The sequence below is a fragment of the Arachis ipaensis genome, chromosome B8 (assembly GCF_059453495.1).
Source record: "Arachis ipaensis isolate K30076 ecotype BB chromosome B8, ASM5945349v1, whole genome shotgun sequence".
NCBI classification, from domain to species: domain Eukaryota; kingdom Viridiplantae; phylum Streptophyta; class Magnoliopsida; order Fabales; family Fabaceae; genus Arachis; species Arachis ipaensis.
The window spans coordinates 15,185,624-15,205,564 of NC_142443.1; the positions used below are offsets into that span (position 1 = coordinate 15,185,624).

At 33.6% G+C, this 19,941-nt stretch overlaps 1 non-coding gene across 1 annotated transcript; it reads left to right on the forward strand.

Moving 5' to 3' along the window:
- The first annotated feature begins 310 nt into the window (after positions 1-310).
- Positions 311-418, forward strand: LOC148547284 (small nucleolar RNA R71). Its single transcript, XR_015898709.1, has one exon. It is a non-coding gene; the product is annotated as a small nucleolar RNA R71 (small nucleolar RNA).
- Positions 419-19,941: the final 19,523 nt, after the last annotated feature.

Sequence of the window (19,941 nt, forward strand, 5' to 3'; positions counted from 1 at the left end):
TGGATGCAGCTTGCATTCCATTCAGACTCTGAGAAATCATATTGACTTGCTGAGTCAATAATTTATTCTGAGCCAATATGACATTCAGAGTATCAATTTCAAGAACTCCCTTCTTCATAGGCGTCCCATTACTCACAGGATTCCTTTTAGAAGTGTACATGAACTGGTTATTAGCAACCATGTCAATGAGTTCTTGAGCTTCTGCAGGCATTTTCTTTAGGTGAATGGATCCACCTGCAGAAGTATCCAATGACATTTTAGCTAATTCAGACAGACCATCATAGAATATATCCAGGATGGTCCATTCTGAAAGCATGTCAGAAGGACACTTTTTGGTCAGTCCTTTGTATCTCTCCCAAGCTTCATAGAGGGATTCACCTTCTTTCTGTCTGAAAGTCTGAACATCCACTCTAAGCTTACTCAGCTTTTGAGGAGGAAAGAACTTGGCTAAGAAAGCCTTGACCAGCTTATCCCAAGAGTTCAGGCTATCCTTAGGTTGAGAGTCCAACCATATTCTAGCTCTGTCTCTTACAGCAAAAGGAAAAAACATGAGCCTGTAGACTTCAGAATCTACTCCATTAGTCTTAACAGTATCACATATCTGCAAGAATTTAGTTAAGAACTGAAAAGGATCTTCAGATGGAAGTCCATGAAACTTGCAGTTCTGCTGTAAATTGGAGATGCTTCTTCCATGTAAATTGGAATTAGGTGCAGTAAAGTCACCAAGCATCCTCCTTGCATTATTATTATTTTCGGCTGCCATCTCTTCTTCCTGTTCGAAAATTTCTGTAAGGTTGTCTCTGGATTGTTGTACTTTAACTTCTCTTAATTTTCTCTTCAGAGTCCTTTCAGGTTCTGGGTCTGCTTCAACAAGAATATTCTTGTCCTTGCTCCTGCTCATATGAAAAAGAGGGACAGAAAAATAATAATAATAATAATAGGGATCCTTTTTACCACAGTATAGAGGTCCATGTGTGAGTAGAAGAAAAGAAGAAGAAAAATTTGAACACAGATGGAAGATGGGGTTCGAATTTGGGTGAGATGAAGTGTTAGTAGATGAATAAATAAATAGAAGGAGAAGAGAGAGAAAGAGAATTTTCGAAAATTATTTTTAAAAAAGAGTTAGTGATTTTTGAAAATAGTTTTTGAAAAAGGTTAGTAATTTTCAAAAATTAAAATCAAAAATTAAAATAATTAGTTAATTAAAAAGAAATTTTGAAAAAGAGGGAAGATATTTTCGAAAATGAGAGAGAGAGAGAGAGAGTTAGTTAGGTAGTTTTGAAAAAGATAAGAAACAAACAAAAAGTTAGTTAGTTAGTTGAAACAAATTTGAAAATCAATTTTGAAAAGATAAGAAGATAAGAAGTTAGAAAAGATATTTTTAAAATCAAATTTTTGAAAAAGATAAGATAAGAAGATATTTTTGAAAAGATATGATTGAAATTAGTTTTGAAAAAGATTTGATTTTTAAAATCACAATTAATGACTTGATTCACAAGAAATCACAAGATATGATTCTAGAACTCAAAGTTTGAATCTTTCTTAACAAGCAAGTAACAAACTTGAAATTTTTGAATCAAAACATTAATTGATGATGTTATTTTCGAAAATATGATGTAGAATTAAGGAAAAGACTTTTGAAAAATATTTTTATAATTTTCGAAAATAACTAAGAAAAATGAAAAAGATTTGATTTTTGAAAAAGATTTTGAAAAAGATAAGATTTTCAAATTGATCATTTGATTTGACTCATAAAAACAACTAGATTTTAAAAATTTTTAAAAAAGTCAAATCTAATTTTCGAAATTTATGAGAGAAAAAGAAAGGAAAGATATTTTTTTATTTTTTTTATTTTTTAAAGATAAGGGAGAAAAACATGAAAATGATGCAATGCATGAAAATTTTGGATCAAAACATGTGATGCATGCAAGAATGCTATGAATGTCTAGATGAACACCAAGAACACTATGAAGATCATGATGAACATTAAGAACATATTTTTGAAAAATTTTCAATGCAAAGAAAACATGCAAGACACCAAACTTAGAAATCTTTAATGCTTAGACAATAAGATTCCAATAATGCATATGAAAAATACCATACAACACAAAACACTAAAATATGAAGATCAATCAAGAAGGTTTGTCAAGAACAACTTGAAGATCATGATGAATGCAATGCATGAATGCAATCTTCGAAAAATGCAAGATGAGTATGCAGTTGACACCAAACTTAAAAATTGACTCAAGACTCCAACAAGAAACACAAAATATTTTTGACCTTTTATGATTTTATGATTTTTTTGTATTTTCATTTTTTTTTTTCGAAAACAAAGGGAAATTTTTTTTTTGAAAACAAAACAAAAAGAAAATTACCTAATCTGAGCAACAAGATGAACCGTCAGTTGTCCAAACTTGAACAATCCCCGACAACGGCGCCAAAAACTTGGTATGCGAAATCATGATCTCTCAGATTTGTATTTTGTAAAATTGTTTGTTCGTTCTTTCCCTGGTAATGGAGAAAAACAGGTGCACAGAACCATGGTCCAAACATAACTTCACAACTTCACATAACTAACCAGCAAGTGCACTGGGTCGTCCAAGTAATAAACCTTACATGAGTAAGGGTCGATCCCACGGAGATTGTCGGCTTGAAGCAAGCTATGGTCACCTTGTAAATCTCAGTCAGGAAAAGTCAAATGTGATTGGATTAGATAATTAAAATAAAAGTAAAGATAGAAATACTTATGTAATTCATTGGTGAGAATTTCAGATAAGCGTATAGAGATGCAATGTTCCTCTGAACTTCTGCTTTCCTGCTGTCTTCATCCAATCAATCCTACTCCTTTCCATGGCTGGCTTTATGTAGGGCATCACCGTTGTCAATGGCTACATCCCATCCTCTCTGTGAAAATGGTCCGATGCGCTGTCACTGCATGGCTAATCATCTGGAGGTTCTGGATCATGTCGGAATAGGATCCATTGATCCTTTTGCGTTTGTCACTATGCCCAACACTCGCGAGTTTGAAGCTCGTCACAGTCATTCAATCACTGAATCCTACTCGGAATACCACAGACAAGGTTTAGACTTTCCGGATTCTCATGAATGCCGCCATCAATCTAGCTTATACCACGAAGATTCTGATTAAGAGATCCAAGAGATATTCATTCAATCTAATGTAGAACAGAGGTGGTTGTCAGGCACATGTTCATAGGGAATGATGATGACTGTCACGATCACCACATTCAAGTTGAAGCGCGAATAGATATCTTAGAAGCGGAATAAGTTGAATTGAATAGAAACAGTAGTACTTTGCATTAATCTTTGAGGAACAGCAGAGCTCCACACCTTAATCTATGGAGTGTAGAAACTCTACCGTTGAAAATATATAAGTGAAAGGTTCAGGCATGGCCGAGAGGCCAGCCATCACAATCTAAGAACTAGGCGTCCAAAGTTGATCCTAAGATCTAAAATGATCAAAAGATGTCAAATACAATAGTAAAAAGTCCTATTCATACTAAACTAGTTACTAGGGTTTACAGAAGTAAGTAATTGATGCATAAATCCACTTCCGGGGCCCACTTGGTGTGTGCTTGGGCTGAGCTTGAATGTTACACGTGCAGAGGCTCTTTCTGGAGTTGAACGCCAGCTTTTGTGCCAGTTTGGGCGTTGAACTCCACTTTGCAACTTGTTTCTGGCGCTGAATGCCAGAATTGGACAGAGAACTGGCGTTGAATGCCAGTTTGCGTCATCTAAACTCGGGCAAAGTATGGACTATTATATATTTCTGGAAAGCCCTGGATGTCTACTTTCCAACCCAATTGGAAGCGCGCCATTTTGAGGTCTGTAGCTCCAGAAAATCCACTTTGAGTGCAGGGAGTTCAGAATCCAACAGCATCAGCAGTCCTTCTTCAACCTCTGAATCTGATTTTTGCTCAAGTCCCTCAATTTCAGCCAGAAAATACCTGAAATCACAGAAAAATACACAAACTCATAGTAAAGTCCAGAATTGTGAATTTAACATAAAAACTAATGAAAACATCCCTAAAAGTAACTAGATCCTACTAAAAACATACTAAAAACAATGCCAAAAAGCGTATAAATTATCCGCTCATCACCTATCCATAGATGACTTATATGTTATCATAGATGATCTCACCCTCAATTCTGAAAAATTGCTGAATAAATACAATAAATGCAAATCTAAAAAAGAAATGTTGAAAGCTGAAAATAATTTTTTGAAAGAAAAGGTGAAGGAAACCGAATGTGCTTTGGATATTATTGAAGAAAATAGATTTCTAAAATCTGAACTTGAGAAAATAAAAAGAAAGCACATTATGGATCCTTCTCAAGAACTTATTGCTGAAAATAAAAGATTAAATAAAATGATTAAAAGATTGAATAATGATTTAGCAAAATTTGCTCACAGTTCTAGCAACTTGGACAAATTACTTGCAAATCAAAGACCATTATTTAAAAAATATGGTTTACGATATGTGACAAAAGATGATGCAATTTTTGACAATTTCTCAACAAAATTCATGGTCTCTTCTTCAAAAACAAAATCCATCATAAACAAATCTGGTCTGGGACATGTTCCCACCTATGAAAAGGAATTTGAAAAACATTGTTTTGAGGAAACTACATTATCCACAAGAATCGAACCTATATCAAGCAAGTCAAGTATGGGCTACATTTCAAACAACGAGGTTGCTTTCAAAAATCCACAGTTTTACAAAAGAACCTCTTATTCAAGAAGCCCATATGGTTTTAAAAATTCTGGTTTGAATGTTCTTTCAAAAGAAACAATAATAACAAAAATAAGTTTGTCAAGAGAAATGTCCAGTTTTCAAAAATCAGAAAACATCAGTCTACTAATCATTTCCAACGTCAAAACATAAATCAATTTTAGCAACATGCATAAAAAAATCATTGCCTAAATTGTAAGAAAATTGGTCACTCTTACTTACATTGCATCATTAAAGAAAAAGTAGGAAACTAAACTTATAATGTTGTTTGTGATTTTAATGCACTTGGGTAACCAAGGTGGATTAACTTCAAAGGATCCAAATTAATTTGGATACTAAAGGTTACTTGAGATTATTTGTCTAGCATCCAAGAAGAAGAAAGATATGTGGTACTTGGATAGTGGATGCTCTAGACGCATGACTGGAAGGTCAACCTTCTTCATCAAACTCAACAGGTATGCTGGAGGTTTTGTGACCTTTGGAGATGATGGAAAGGGTAAAATAGTTACTGTTGAAAAAATAGGTAACTATCATTCTACTTTCATTGATGATGTCTTTTTAGTTGATGGTTTGAGCCATAATCTTTTGAGTATAAGTCAATTGTGTGATTTGGGTTATTTGGTGATATTCAAAAGATTGAAATGCTATGTTGTGAGTGAAAAGACTAATGATGTATTGTTTATTGCTAAACGTTGTGATAATGTGTATGGACTTACTCTAGATGAACTAAAGGATCAAAATGTAACTTGTTTTCATTCTAAAGAATCTAAAAAGTGGCTATGGCACAAGAGAGTGGGCCATGCTAGCATGTTTCAAATAAACAAGCTTGTTAAGAAAAGATTAGTAAGAGGTCTTTTTTGATAAGATTTGACAAAAACATCACGTGCGATACTTGTCAAATGGAAAAACAAACAAAGAACTCATTTAAATCAAAGGAAGACATCTCTACTAAAAGACCACTTGAATTGCTACATATTGATTTATTTGGTCCAACAAGAACTAAAAGCTTAGGTGATAAACATTATGGTTTGGTAATTATGGATGACTACACTAGGTTTGGTTGGGTTTTATTTCTTGCACATAAAAATGAAGCCTTTTTGGCTTTTGAGATTTTTAGCAAGAAAATTCAAAATGAAAAGGATTCAAAGATTGCTTCAATAAGAAGTGATCATGGAACTGAATTTGAAAATTAATTATTTGAATCCTTTTGTGAGGAATTTGGAATATCACACAATTTCTCTTGTCCAAGAACACCTCAACAAAATGATGCTGTTGAAAGAAAAAACAGAAGCATTCAAGAAATGACAAGAACTATGCTTTGTGAAAGCAATGTTCTAAAATTCTTTTGGGCTAAAGTTGTTAACACAGTGTGCCACATTTTGAATAGAACAATCATAAGAAAATTCTTGAAGAAAATTTCTTATAAACTTTGGAAGGGTCACCCACCAAACTTGAATTACTTACATATTTTTGGATGCAAGTGTTTTGTCCTAAATAATGAAGAAAATCTTGAGAAATTTGATCCAAAGGCATATGAATATTTATTTGTAGGATATTCCACAACTAGCAAAGCCTATAGAGTTTATCATCAAGATGCTAGAATTATAGAGGAGTCCATACATGTTACCTTTTGTGACACTAACTTGGTTCAAAGTATCTTGAAAGATTGTGATGTAGGAAATTAAGTACAAGGCAAAGAAGGAGAATCCCAAAACCAAGAAAAAGAAATTTCTGGACCATCTGAATCTGATAAAGCTGCTGCAGGAGATTCTGTAGGAGACAATTCTGTTTTGTCTCATGAATCTAGCAAAATTTCTGACAATACAAAGTATTTGGATCCTACAGTAACCGAAACTGCTCCTAAGTCTACTAGACACCGTGAGTGGAGATTCTTAAAGAATTATGCATAGGAATTTATCATTCGGAATGTTTTTCACGGTCTCAAGACACGTTTCTCCACAAGAAAAACAAATGAAGAAACAAATTTGGCCTTTTTCTCTCAAATGGAGCCTCAAAACATCCATGAAGCTCTCGCTGACCCTTCTTGAGTAAAGGTTATAGAAGAAGAACTTGGTGAATTTGAAAAGAACCAAGTTTAGACACTTGTTCCAAAGCTAATTGGAAAGAAAGTGACTGGCACCAAGTGGATATTTAGGAACAAGTTAGGAGAAGATGGTAGCATTGCTAGAAACAAAGCAAGATTGGAGGCACATAGATATGATCAAGAGGAAGGAATAGACTTTGATGAATCATTTGCCCCCTGTTGCCCGAATGGAAGCCATAAGACTACTTCTAGCTTATGCCACTCATTGTGGTTTCAAATTATATCAAATGGATGTGAAATGTGTATTTCTAAATGGTGTAATAGATAGAGAAGTGTATGCGGCACAACCACCTGATTTTAAAAATAAGAAATTTCCTAATCATATTTTAAAACTCTCAGAAGCCCTTTATGGGTTGAGACAAGCTCCTAGGTCTTGGTATGAAAGACTTAGCTCTTTTCTTTTGAAAAATAGATTTCAAAGAGGCACCACTAACACTACTCTATTTATTAAAAATTCTAATGAGTCTTTCATTTTAGTCCAAATTTATGTTGATGACATTATTTTTGGATCAGCAAATGAGACCTTTTGTACTGAATTTGGAAAACTCATGACAAGTGAATTTGACATGAGCATGATGGGTGAACTTAACTTTTTTCTTGGACTTCAAATTAAGCAAACTAAAAATGGCATTTTTATTCATCAAGAGAAGTATGCCAAGGAACTAGTTAAGAAATTTGGCATGGAAAATGCCAAACCCATGGGAGCACCCATGCACCCTAACTCAAAGTTAGAAAAGGGTAAAACTGAGAAAGATGTTGATGAGACTAGGTATAGAGGAATGATTGGATCTCTTATGTACCTAACTTCTTCTAGGCCCGATATTGTGCAAAGTGTTGGAATGTGTTCAAGATTCCAATCAAAACCAAAAGAATCACATCTTTCAACAGTTAAAAGAATTATTAGATATGTTCATGACATATCCAATTTTTGTTTATGGTATCCTAAGATTGATGAGTTTTCTGCAGTTAGTTATTGTGATGCAGACTTTGCTGGAGATAGAGTGGATAGAAGGAGTACATTACGCATTTGTTGCTTTCTTGGGAAGTCTCTAAACGTCTGGTCAAGTAAGAAGCAGTCCACAGTGGCATTATCCACTGCAGAGGTTGAGTATATCGCTGCTTCTTCATGTTGCTCTCAACTTATTTGGTTGAAAACCCAACTTGCTGATTATAAATTAAATGCTAAAAATATTCCCTTGCTATGCCTATGTGACAATATGAGTGCCATAAATATTTCTAAAAATTCAGTCTTGCACTCTAGAACTAAACATATTGAGGTGAGATTTCACTCAATAAGAGAACATGTTCAAAAAGGAAATATTAGCATTCAATTTGTTAAATCAGAAGATCAATTAGCAGACATTTTCACCAAACCTCTAGCTGAAGACAGATTTTGCAAGCTTAGGACTAATCTAGAGATTTTAAGTCATGATCTGTTATTTGCGCATTGCTGATGTATTTATTGAAGTTTTTGTCTCTCAGATATGGATGAGACAATACTGGGCAAATGAAGAACCATCTCTCTGTACATCACTTTCTGGGCTCATTTGCACAATCTGAATCTTCTGGGCCAACCCTTCAGTTCAAAGTTACGTTGGTCCAATATGTTTCCTTAAACACTACCATCTCTGGGCCCAATGAGTGTTACATTATCCATGTGATATTTTGTGTTTTTGTCTTTTAGTGAAAAAGTTTTTTTTTAATCTTCTTTGTTTAATTTTTCAATAAAATCAAATCACCTTTTTGTGATGTCAAGTCTTTTCTAGGTCTAGTCATAGGTGATACAGTTGCATGTTTTCAAGAAACCTCTTTCTTGGTGCAGTTATCAAACTTCTCTCTTCATAACTCCATCCACTACCTCTTTGTTTCTTCCCCACTACCTTTAGCATTTTGTTTCGTTCAAAACCAGTGTTCACTCTTATATGAAAGGTCGTGATCTTGTTCTGAACAATGAAACCATCAATGATTCTCTGGAATACACTGATGTTGGTGCTTATGTCTACACCTCTGGTAAGTGGGATGACAGGGTAGGTATCTCTTACAATGATGCTCTGGCCTATGTGTGTGAACACATTTCTTTGATTGATGGCATCACTCCAACTCACAAAGCTCTTAATTACACTCGTGCTCAGTTACATCGCATAGTGAACCATATCATCCTTCCTCAAAGTGGCTCATATCAAAGGGTGTCTTTCTGTGATACTCTGGTTCTGTATGCTATCCTCACAAAAACTGAAATTTCTTTTGCATACTTAATGGTGAGATATATGTTTGATTGCATTAGAAGTGAGAAAGATAAGGCTCTTCCTTATGGCATGTTCTTAACCTGTATTTTTGAACATTTTGGTGTTAACTTGTCAAATGAGACATATAAAAATAGACACTCATATCTAAAAGGAGGCGGTTCAGTGAAATAGCAGAAAAAGGGACCAACTCGAACTGAAAGGGTGGTTTATGATGATGATGATGATGACTATGAACCAGACAAATCCTCTCCTCCATTTGCCTCTGGGACTTCAGCTTCCACTGGACACAAATCACTCTTATATGGAGTGATGAAAGATGTAGTTCAGAAATTTATATATCAATCCAACCATCTAATTGCAATGAGCAAAGAATAGAGGAAACTTGCTACCAAGCATGAAAACTTCCTTAGAAAGTCCAGAGATAGAGTGGCAGTTTTCATGAAGTTCATTGATAATTTCCAAGAGGATGAAACCATGGCCACTGACCCTAAAGATCATGCTGATTCTGATGATGAAGATGGTTTTGATGCCTAAAGATACCTCTTCCATTGCTATTTTCTATGCTGTTTTATTTTGAAAATTGTCTCATGGAACAATTGTATTTTGTATTTGGACTTCCTAATTGTCTCGGATGACTGTAAACCGATTAACAATTGTTAATTTTGTTTTTACTTTTCTAATTATATGGACTATGTCTTAACTATTTGCTGCAGGTTTGGAAGTTGGTTGCATTTTCTCCCTTGATGACAAAAGGGGGAGTAGTATTTGTATTATGTTTATTTGTATTATGTTTGTATGCTCATTTTTGTTGCTCTATTTTGTTATGTTTTGGGGTTGATTTGTTGCTCTATTTTGTTATGCTTTGGGGGGTGACTGGTCTTGCTATTTTTTATACATTTTTTTGGCTCTGTTTCATGAGCTGTTGAAATTGTTTGAAACTCTTACTGAATGCCTCATCCATGGACAAAAAATTATATATAGTATATTGTTGTGTTTCCTATGTGAATATATAAGCAGGAAACAAACAAAGAGCACAAATTCAGGAAGAGCAACAATTGAAAAGGAAAGGGAGAGCAATTCAAAAGCAAGTAACATCATCTAAAGGAAAGTACTTTAATCTTATTAAATTCAATCTCTTTGATCAATTTCATAACTATGTTTGTCATCAAGGAGGAGATTGTAGAATTAAGAATATATCTAACTTAATTGATGATGACAAACATTGATGTATTGGGATAAACTCCCAATTAGTTTTGATTGTATTTGATTAGTGTTATAGGCCAAAATCAAAGTTGCAGCAGCCCAAACAAATAAAAACATAAACAAGACTTTCGGCGGGCTCTCTAACACTTAAAGTCCAAAGAGAAAATGCAGAAAGATCAGTTGGGTTGAATGGAAATTAAATCCAACCCAAGCTTAAGTAGATTCCACCAAGTAAAAGTATTCACATGACACCATTCTCATGTTTGCTTCGGTCAGAATAAAAAAGAAAGAGAGAGTTTCATCCTTCTTGATCATTTACCAGAAAAGAAAGAGAGAGAAAGGTAAATCACAAAAGCTAATGTCTAATCACCCAAATCAAAGCAAGCTAAGCTAAGTCAGAGGATAAAGGTGATTTATTTCCATTTGCATACAATTTAGTTTCATTACTCCTTCTCCAATTTTCTGCAACTCCAAATTGGGATAAATAGAGAAAGTGTTTTCTCATAATTACTGCTATGAATCAAAGGCTCAAATCGTTTCTTGGGGACAAAGCACTATCTCAAGAGTTTGAATTTGGGTTTACCACTGAACAACTTTTTCCTTGCTGATCTGAAGTCTTTGTTCAAGCAAAAGAACCTGTTGTGAAATCCCTAATTTGGGGGATAATTAAAGAAAGTGAGATGACTAGCATCAGAGGCTCAAGGATTGATGAGTTGACTAAGAAGAAATCAAAACAACAACTTGGCAAGAGGTACAAAAAGAAAAGGTTTCTTTTATTTTTGAAATGAAGGAGAGAGAACCAGAATCTGAGTTTGGTTTTGAAGAGCTTCCCTGAGAAGAGTTCAATATTTTTGGACAGTGTTTTCTAAATTAAAGAAGCATTCCGCCAAGATGAAGAAGAACTTAATCAGAGTTAGCTGAATCCAGTTCAACTTATAGCAACAGAGGCTGTTTATGTATTAATCTCCTTCATGTTTTACAGTTTGTATTTCATTTTCAATGTATATCTTTCTGTAATTTCTTGAGAGGTAAAAGGCTGAGAGAGAGAGTCCAAGAAAAGCCTATGAGTGACAAAAGACTAAGTGAAACACTTGAAAAAAAGCCTAGAGTGATTTCAGATTTCTTTAGGTTGTTTCATATGTCTTGTATCTTGTACCTGTGAGGTGCCCCTTTCTAAGTTGGGTTAGCACTTAGAGTGAAGAGTCAGGTATTAGCATAACCAAGTCAAGTTAGATAAGAACTTGAGAGAGAAAGAATTGAGTGAATCCTCAGAAATTGGTGTATGGAATACTTTAACTATAGTGGAATTTTCACCACTGTTGTGGTGGATACTGGATGTAGGTTGTATTGCACAAAGCAACTGAACCAGGATACATGCCTGTGTTATCTTTCTTCTCTTTTTCTAAGTTCTATTTTCTGATATTTATGAGACAAAATGAAATTGTCTCATAAAATTTCCGCTGCACAGTTCAAACAGACTTTACTTGAAAGTTTGATATTAAAGGATTAATCTATTAAAGCAAAAGAAGGCCGTAGATTCAATCCTTCTTCTCTAAGCCTTCTGTAACCTTCACTCTTAAAGTATCCGTCCTACCCACTTACTAAGAAAAAGAATACGAACCGAAGAACAATCAATTAATTTAAAAAAGAGTGATGCTACATGTACAAATTATTTTGACAATTAAATCTAATTAAATTGGGCAACTACAATAAAAGCCACTCTCAAAATGAAACGCTTCACACGCTGTCGAGTATTTCACTAGCCACAATTCAAAGAGCTTGCACTATATGTACAAGTCTTTCTACACTTTCTGCAACACACTAATTTTTGTTGGAGAGCACACAAATTTCGAAGTATAGCACACAAATTTTTTAAGTATAGCACACAAAAATTAGCACGTAACACAAACTTATCGATATAAAACACAAATTTTTGCATATAGTATACAAATTTTTGAACCATAACACATAAATTTTTAAAACATAGCATACAAATTTTTGATACACCAAAATTTATGTGTATATTTTTTTATTGAGTTTTGTTACACATTTTTTTTCTCTTTTTCTTTATGGTGTGTAAACTAATCACCATTCATTGCAAGCCAATGTTAAATTCCAGATTTCATTCCGAAAAAAAAAAACACACACACACACATATATACAAAATGCTGTTGACACTCTTTTTAAGTATGTCATTATGATTCATGGCTATTAACTTTGATGTGCAGTTCCAATATTTCTTGGTGGTTAAGGTTCAAAGAGAGTGCGACACGACAATCTCTAAGTGTACCTAACACATCTCTTTTGTGTTTATGGAATGCATATGCAAGATGTGCAAATCAGCTTTAAATGCACTAGTTCTTCAAAAGGTTAGCGATCACCTCGTCTTTTTTGCAGTTGTCCATCAACACTGCAAACATCATACTATATCATATGTGTAAATCAAATAAAGTGAAATAACACACATTACTTCATTTTCACAGCACACAAATAATCGAAGCTAATAGTCTAGTAACTCACACTAATTTGACAGATAATCAGATATCATTAAACAAATTTTGGTTTATCACAACACACAAATATTTAAACGTAGTACATATTTTTGTTTAGCATAGCACACAAATTTACACATATAGCACAAAAACCAGAATTATAGAATAACACTAATTTTTCAAACAACTCAATTATAGAAAACTAAGATCATCATAAACAATCATAATAAAAAAAATAAAAATATATACAATAGCACAAAAATATCGAGTATAAAAAAATAACACAAGTAATCGAAGTTAATAACCTGGTAACTCACACTAATTTATCAGAAATCATTAAATAAATTTTGGTTTATCACAGTACATAAATATTTAAGCATAACACACATTTTTATTCAATATAGCACACAAATTCATACATATAGCACACAAATATTGAACATAAAAAAATAATATAAAAGATATTTGTATTTTTTTTAATTTTATTCAATAAAAAAGATACATCTAAATCACAAAAAAAAAAATTAAATAACAACAACAAGAAGATGTTGAAGAAGAAGAAGAAGACATCAATGACAGCAGCAGCAACAACGATGACGATGACGATGGTGATGGCAGCAATAACGACGATGACAACGTTGAAAGAAGAAGAGAAAAATGAGCTGACTAAAGTATAAATTTTAATAATTTAATTAATTTAATTAATAAAAATACTTAAACACCTAATATTTTTGTTTAAAAAAATCAAGAAAAATGGTCGAATTTATAATTAAACTTTCTCGTCAAACCGGTTAGCCAGTAAGAAAAAGAAAACACAAAGAAGAAACAATAATTTAGAGACAATTAAGAAGGAACAGTAAAATTTATGATAAAATATCCCCGTCCACTCACTCACTCAAGAATAATAAGAAAACAAACAAACAAAGAATGACCTACCTACACCCTATACAAAAAGACATTGATGTTATAACTTGATTGAGTATTTAATTTAAAAAAAATTAGACGCCTAATTTTATTAATTAAAAAATATCCTCATTCACCTATTTGACTAAAAAATTAATCATGGTTTATAATAATAATTACAAAATCAATTTGAAAAAGTCAAGTAAAAAAACATCATAACGATGAAGATCAAGACAATTGATTGATCTAAAAACAATCAAGTAATCGATAGTTGAATTTGTAAAAGAATATCTTCCTCTATCTCATGTTTTTAAAAAAAATAAATAAATATTAAAATTATGATGCTAGCTACACTAAAATTTGTTGTAAAACAACTAAATAAATAAGGAAGATGTAAATATAAAATAAAATATGTAAATAGAAGACTCTAGCATTAATATAATTAGCTCAATAATAATTTGTATATATACATTAATATTATATGTTGTAATATGCATATATATGTAAAGATAGAAAGAAGTATTAAAAGTAAAGAGAGAGAATTGCATTTGTTTTATTACTGTAAAGAGAGAGAGAAATGAAAATAGACTTTATAATATATGAAAGAAGAGAAAGGTGAGAATATTTGTTATTGCTGTGTTCAGATGGATGCAATGCATCTCCTATTTATACACATAAAATATCACCCTTTTTCAACCTTTATTAAATACATTCTCTCTTGAGAATGTGAGCTTTACATGGAGAAATGGGCATCCACGTCCCATGCTTATCACAACACTCCCCCTTGGATGACCATTTTAGGATTATTGCCTCGTTAAAACCTTACTAAAGAAAAACCCAGTGGGAAAAAAACCTTAGTGAAGGAAAAAGAGTACAATATCCTTTAATGATGGGGCTGCCTCATTAAAAACCTTGTCAAAAAAAACCCAATGGGAAAAAAAACTTGATCAAGGGAAAAAGAGTACAGTCTCCCCCTCTTGCCGACATCATTTAATGTCTCAAAATCGGCGCATCCCAATCTCATGTACCAATCTTTCAAAGGAGGATTTTGGGAGTGACTTTGTAAATAAATCTGCCAGATTGTCACTTGAGCGGATCTGTTGCACATCAATTGTCCCTTGATTTTGAAGGTCATGAGTGAAGAAGAATTTGGGAGAAATATGCTTTGTTCTATCGCCTTTGATGTATCCGCCTTTAAGTTGAGCAATACATGATGCATTATCTTCAACAGGATAGTTGGAGCTATCTTATGATCAATAAGTCCACATGATGACAGAATATATTGGATCAGACTCCTCAGCCAAAAACACTCGCGACTAGCTTCATGAATCACCAGTATTTCGGCATGATTAGAGGATGTTGCAGCAATCGTCTGTTTCGTGGACCTCCATGATATAGCTGTTCCACCATATGTAAACAGGTATCCTGTTTGAGATCTCCCTTTATGTGGATCGGACAAGTATCCGACATCTGCATAGCCAACTAGTTGTGACTTGGATCCATAGAGATAAAACAATCCCATATCAACCGTCCCATGAAGATATCGAAAGATTTGTTTGATTCCACTCCAATGTCTTCTGGTTGGAGAGGAACTATATCTTGCTAGTAAATTCACAGCAAATGATGTGTCAGGTCACATATTATTAGCAAGATACATTAGCGCTCCAATGGCACTAAGATATGGTACTTCAGGACCAAGGATATCTTCATTCTCTTCTTTAGGACGGAATTGATCCTTTTCCACATCCAAAGATCTTACGATCATTGGGGTACTTAATGGATGTGACTTATCCATATAAAATCTCTTCAAGATCTTTTCTGTGTATGTTGTTTGATGAATAAAGATCCCACTTTTTATATGCTCGATCTGCAGGCCGAGACAAAATTTAGTCTTTCTAAGATCTTTCATCTCAAACTCTTCTTTTAGAGTTTTTATAATTGTTGGAATCTCTTCAGGAGTCCCAATGATATTTAAATTATCAACGTACACAGCAATTATAATGAACCCAGATGTAGTTTTCTTTATGAAAACACACGGGCATATATCATCATTCTTGAAACCGTTTTTGGCCAGATACTCAGTAAGACGATTATACCACATTCGTCCAGATTGCTTTAGACCATATAAAGATCTTTGCAATTTGACTGAGTATAACCCTTGCGAATATTCATTGGATGGTTTAGATATCTTTAGTCCTTCAGGGACTTTCATATAGATATCCCGATCTAATGAGCCGTATAAGTAGGCTGTTACCACATCCATTAAATGCATATGCAGTTTATGATATGCAGATAAACTGACCAAATAGCGCAACGTTATCGCATCCACTACAGGTAAATACGTTTCCTCATAATCTATACCGGGCCTTTGTGAAAAACCTTGTGCCACAAGTCGGGCTTTATAGCGCACAACTTCATTTTTCTCATTTTGTTTTCTCACAAATACCCATCGGTATCCAACAGGTTTTACATCTTCAGGTGTACGGACTACAGGTCCAAAGACTTCACGTTTTGCGAGTGAGTCTAATTCAGCCTTCATGGCTTCTTTCCATTTTGGCCAATCATTCCTTTGTCGACATTCTTCGACTGATCTTGGCTCAAGATCCTTACTTTCATGCATGATATTTAATGCCACATTATATGCAAATATTTCATTGACAATTGTCTTATTTCGGTCTCATTTCTCTCCTGTAAAGACATAATTTATCGAGATCTCGTCATTTTCACAATTTTCAGGTACCTGAACGTCTTCTGGCGTTATATCAGAATTTTGGACAACTACAGGAGTCTTTACTATGTCTTTTCCAACAGGAATATTATTTACCTCTTTTCTCTTTCGAGGATTTTTGTCTTTAGAACCGACAGGCCTGCCACGCTTCTGGCGTGTATTTGCTTTAGTGGCTACTTGTCCTACAGGGACACCAATTCGAATTGGGGCATTTTCCGCCCTGTCACGCTTGTGGCGTGAATTTGCTTCAGTGGCTACTTGTCCTACTGGGACATCAATTCGAATTTGGGTATTTTCCGCTGGTATATAAGATTTGGTTATCCTCTTTGTGTCGGAAAATACATCAGGCAATTCATTTGGTATTCTTTGCAAGTGTATAATCTTTTGAACTTCTAGTTCACATTGCCCTGATCGAGGATCTAAATGCATCAATGATGATGCATTCCAATTAAGTTCCTTTTCAGGAAGCTTATTCTCTCCCCCTAATGTTGGAAAATTTGATTCATCAAAATGACAATCCGCAAACGAGGCTTTAAACACATCACCAGTTTGTATCTCAAGATACCTCACTATAGAGGGAGAATCATATCCAACATATATCCCCAATTTTCTTTGGGGTCCCATTTTGGTGCGATTAGGTGGTGCAATGGGAACATATATCGCACACCCAAATATTCTTAAATGGGAAACATTTGGCTGCTGGCCAAAAGCTAATTGCATAGGAGAGAACTGATGGTAACTCGTTGGCCTCAAACGAATAAGTGCTGCGGCATGTAAAACTGCATGCCCCCAAATCGAGGTTGGGAGATTTGTTCTCATAAGCAAGGGTCTAGCAATTAATTGGAGGCGCTTAATAAGTGATTCTGCTGACCCATTTTGTGTGTGAACATAAGCTACTGGATGTTCAACACTTATTCCATTAGCCATACAATAAGCATCAAAAGCTTGGGAAGTAAATTCACCAGCATTATCAAGGCGAATTGCTTTGATTGGATTTTCTGAAAATTGTGCTTTTAGTCGAATAATTTGAGCCAGTAATCTCGCAAACGCCAGGTTGCGAGAAGATAATAAGCACACATGTGACCATCTCGAAGATGCGTCTATTAGGACCATAAAATATCTAAAAGATCCACATGGTGGATGAATAGGTCCACATATATCACCTTGAATCCTTTCTAGGAATTCAGGAGACTCAAATCCAATTTTTACTGATGATGGCCTTAGAATTAACTTCCCTTGAGAACATGCAGCACAACAAAATTCACTAGATTTAAGAATCTTCTGGTTCTTTAGTGAATGTCCATGAGAGTTTTCAATAATTCTCTTCATCATGGTTGTTCCCGAATGACTCAATCTATCATGCCAAGTTTTGAATTCATTTGGGTTAGTAAACTTCTGGTTTACAATGGCATGTGATTCAATTGCACTAATCTTGGTATAATACAATCCAGATGAAAGTGAGGGTAACTTTTCTAATATAACCTTTTTATTTAAATCATGAGTTGTAATACATAAATACTCATGATTTCCCTCATTCATTGTTTCAATATGATATCCATTTCGGCGAATATCTTTGAAACTCAACAAGTTTCTTAGAGACTTCGTAGATAATAGTGCATTATTTATTATAAATTTTGATCCTCCGGGAAACAAAATTATAGCTCTTCCGGAGCCTTCAATCACATTGCCTGAGCCAATAATAGTATTAACATACTCTTCTTTTGGCACAAGATGGGTAAAATATATAATACTTTTAAGAATAGTGTGCGAACTTGCACTATCTGCAAGGCAAATATCTTCAGAATATGTCCTTGCCATTTTTCTTAAAAAAATAGATAATAATAATAATAAAATGAGCAAAAATACATGCACAGTAAAAATTATTCACATGAATACTTAACAAACACATACACATATCAAATTATTCCATCATTGATCAAATAGCCAATATTTCCTTCAGAATCCTTAAAGAAATTAGATACATTATAATGAGTGGTAGAATTTTCATCATTTGAAACAAAATTTGTTTCCTTTTCTTTGTCATTCTTTTTCAAGGATACTTGATAAAGATCAACTAGGTGCCTTGGGGTACGACAGGTACGTGACCAATGACCCTTTCCACCACAACGGAAGCATTTATCCTCAATTAATATACTTTGCCCATTATTTCTTTCTTTATCCCACTTCTGGTGAGATCTTTTCTTGTGAGCATAATTTCTTTTCCTTCCATATTTTTTCTTGTTATCAAAATCTTGCCATTTACCTCTTCTGGGGTTATAATTTGCCGCATTTGCTTCAGGAAATAGGGCGGCGCCAGCTGGGCGCGCTTCATGATTTCTTAAGAGCAACTCATTGTTGCGTTCAGCAACAAGAAAGCAAGAAATTAGCTCAAAATATTTTTAAATTATTTTTTTCGATTGCTACTGCAGGAGCACATTCGAGGTATGGAAGGTCGATAAAGTTTTCTCTAACATATTGGGCTTGAAGAGGTATCACCGTCTTTTGATGATTGTACCTTTCTTCAAGGTCTTTCCACAGATCTGCAGGATCTTTTAATGTGGGATATTCATTTTTCAATCATACGTCAACATGACGACGAAGAAAAATCATGGCTTTGACTTTATCCTTCTTGGATGCATTATTTTCAGCCTTAATGGTATCTTCAAGATCCATTAAATCAAGATAGATTTTAACATCTAGTATCCATGATAAATAATTATTTCCAGATATATCAAGAGCATTAAATTTAAGATGAGAGAGCTTCAACATAATAAAAATTTGTTACCTGAGTCTTCCTAAAAATTTGATCAGAGTCTCGTGCTGATAACGTGTTGTAAAACAACTAAATAAATAAGGAAGATGTAAATATAAAATAAAATATGTAAATAGAAGACTCTAGCATTAATATAATTAGCTCAATAATAATTTGTATATATATACATTAATATTATATGTTGTAATATGCATATATATGTAAAGATAGAAAGAAGTATTAAAAGTAAAAAGAGAGAGAATTGCATTTGTTTTATTACTGTAAAGAGAGAGAGAAATGAAAATAGACTTTATAATATATGAAAGAAGAGAAAGGTGAGAATATTTGTTATTACTGTGTTCATATGGATGCAATGCATCTCCTATTTATACACATAAAATATCACTCTCTTGAGAATGTGAGCTTTACATGGAGAAATGGGCATCCACGTCCCATGCTTATCACAACAAAATTTATAATTTTATTGCATATTTCGTTTTCAGCATAAATAAATTAATTATGATCGTATTTTATCTTTAGCATAGATTAAGTAAATAATTAAAGATTAGTTGTATATTTAATCTAAAAATAAAATAAGACACTTTAATTTTTATAAAAATATCTCTTTCGTATTAAAAATAAAACATGTTTATAAATCATTCGTTTATACTAAAAATAAGATACGCATTTAAAAATTATTATATATATAAACTCATTTACAGACAAGGTTATTTTTCATAAAAAAAATTTTATTTCTAACTAAAA